Genomic DNA, 2,157 nt, shown 5'->3' with positions numbered 1-2,157 from the left:
ATCCCAATCTCCCAGTTTATCCCTCCCCTGCTTTCTCCCTTGGTAAACATAAGTTTATTTTCTACATCTGTGACTGTATTTCTATTTTGTAAATAAGTTCATTTGTACCATCCTGGTGTTATATGGGTTTTGATAATTGTAATGACATGTTTTCATAGAGAATAGTTTCACTGCCTTAAAAATCCTCTGTGCTCCACCTACTTATCCCTTCCTTTCCTCTGTTGTGGCCTCTCCCGTTGCGGAGCACAGGCTCCGGATGCGCAGGCTCAGCGGCCATGGCTCACGGGCCCAGCCGCTCCGTGGGATGTGGGATCTTCCCGGACCGGGGCACGAACCTGTGTCCTCTGCATCGGCAGGTGGATTCTCAACCACTGCGCCACCAGGGAAGCCCCACTGCTCTTTTTTTTTTAACTGGCTCTATAGTTCTGCCTTTTCTAGAATGGCTTATACCAGGATTCATACAGGATGTAGCCTTTCAGCTTGGCTTCTTTCACTTAGTAATATGCATTTAAGTTTCTTCCATGTCTTGTCATGGCTTGATAGCTCACTGAATAATATTCCATTGTCTGGATCGACCACAGTTTATGCATTTATCTACTGAAGTTGTATGAATAGAACTGTTATAAATATCCATGTGCAGGTTTCTGCATGGACACAGGCTTTCCACTCATTTGGGTAAATACCAAGGAATGTGACTGCTGATCTTATGGTGGGAATATGTTTATTTTTATAAGAAACTGTCAAACAGTCTTCCAAGGTGCTTGTACCATTTTGCGTTCCCATCAGCATGATGTTGTATTTTCTCTGTTGCTCCACATTCTTGCCAGATTTTGATGTTGACAATGTTTGGGATTTTAGTTATTCTAACGCATATGTAGTGGAAACAATCTCATATTTTAAAATTTGCAATTCTCTAATGATGTATGATTTATATTTTCATATGCTTATTGGAAAAATATGAAATGTATCATAAATTTATATCATCCTTGAACAGAGGACATGCTTATTTTCTCTGTATGATTCCAATTTTGTATATGTGCTTCCAGTGTGAGCACTGTCCTTTCTTTTGTTTCCCAAGATGAAGGATGTAATGGCTAAAACAAACATGTAACCATAAGATAAACTGGAGTTTTATCTTCAGCCGTTGACTGAAGAGTCATGTTTATTTCTATAAAATATAAATAAGATGAGACCTGTGAATGGAGAAGGAGCAAGAGATATCTAGAAATGCAGAAGAAAAAGCAGTAGGAAGAAGGTATACTTTCAGACAGAGCCACAAAGGCACCCTAGGTTCAATGGGTGCAGACAAAAACAAGGCAGGTTTTTAGAAGAAAATTATTTTTAAAAATGGGGGCAGGGAAGTGATTAGAACTTAGCTTTAGAAACACTTAACAAGTTTTCCTCCAATATTTTACTTTCACCTTTTCCTCCTGCCTCAAGCCCTGTTTACACAGAGTTTAGGAAAACAGTGTGACTCCACACTTGTAAAAAAAATAATCAAATTGTTTAGGACAGGAACATTACCTTAAACTCATAATTGCACACCTATATTTTCAGAAGTGTGAGATTCCATACCATGTACCAGGCTCTGTTTTGGCACTGAGAATAAAAAATGGAGCAAAACACATTTCCTGTTTCAGTGGAAGTTATACCTCAGTGGCGGGAAGCAAACTATATCTATATCTATATCTATATGTATATATACACACATATATGTTGTATACATACATATATATATATATGTAGTATATGTAGAGCATTATATTATATATATATAAAATGTAGAGCAATAAAGCAGGTAAGTTGGAAAGGTAACACTGATGTAGCTCATTGTTCTATCGAGATTTACTGGGGGAGAGTTTTCTTTTAATATCTTATCTGAGAAGAGTCCTGAAGCAGATGCCAAATTTGGCCACGCCCTGGGCCAAGGACACTTCAGATGAAGAAATAACAAATGCAAAGTCTAGGAGCGGAACTTCCTTGGCCTGTTCACAGAACAGCAAGGAGGCTTGTGTGACTGAAATAATGGTAAAAGAAGCTTGTATTTTGAGCTAAATGGGCAAGAAGAGAAGTGAAAAAGTTGAGGTAAGAAATGTAAGAGAGAAAATTATATATGGCTGTGTAGGTCTTAGAAATAACTTACAGTTTTCCTGAGGG

The 2,157-nt window shown here is 38.1% G+C and overlaps 1 non-coding gene across 1 annotated transcript; it reads right to left on the bottom strand.

The window, feature by feature from the left end:
• Positions 1–951: 951 nt before the first annotated feature.
• On the bottom strand, positions 952–1,055 carry LOC132520163 (U6 spliceosomal RNA). The gene has a single exon (XR_009540521.1). It is a non-coding gene; the product is annotated as a U6 spliceosomal RNA (small nuclear RNA).
• Positions 1,056–2,157: the final 1,102 nt, after the last annotated feature.

This window comes from Lagenorhynchus albirostris, chromosome 4 (assembly GCF_949774975.1).
Source record: "Lagenorhynchus albirostris chromosome 4, mLagAlb1.1, whole genome shotgun sequence".
Taxonomy (NCBI): Eukaryota; Metazoa; Chordata; class Mammalia; order Artiodactyla; family Delphinidae; genus Lagenorhynchus; species Lagenorhynchus albirostris.
The sequence above is the reverse complement of the archived record's forward strand: the minus strand, read 5'-3'. Positions and strand labels throughout refer to the sequence as shown.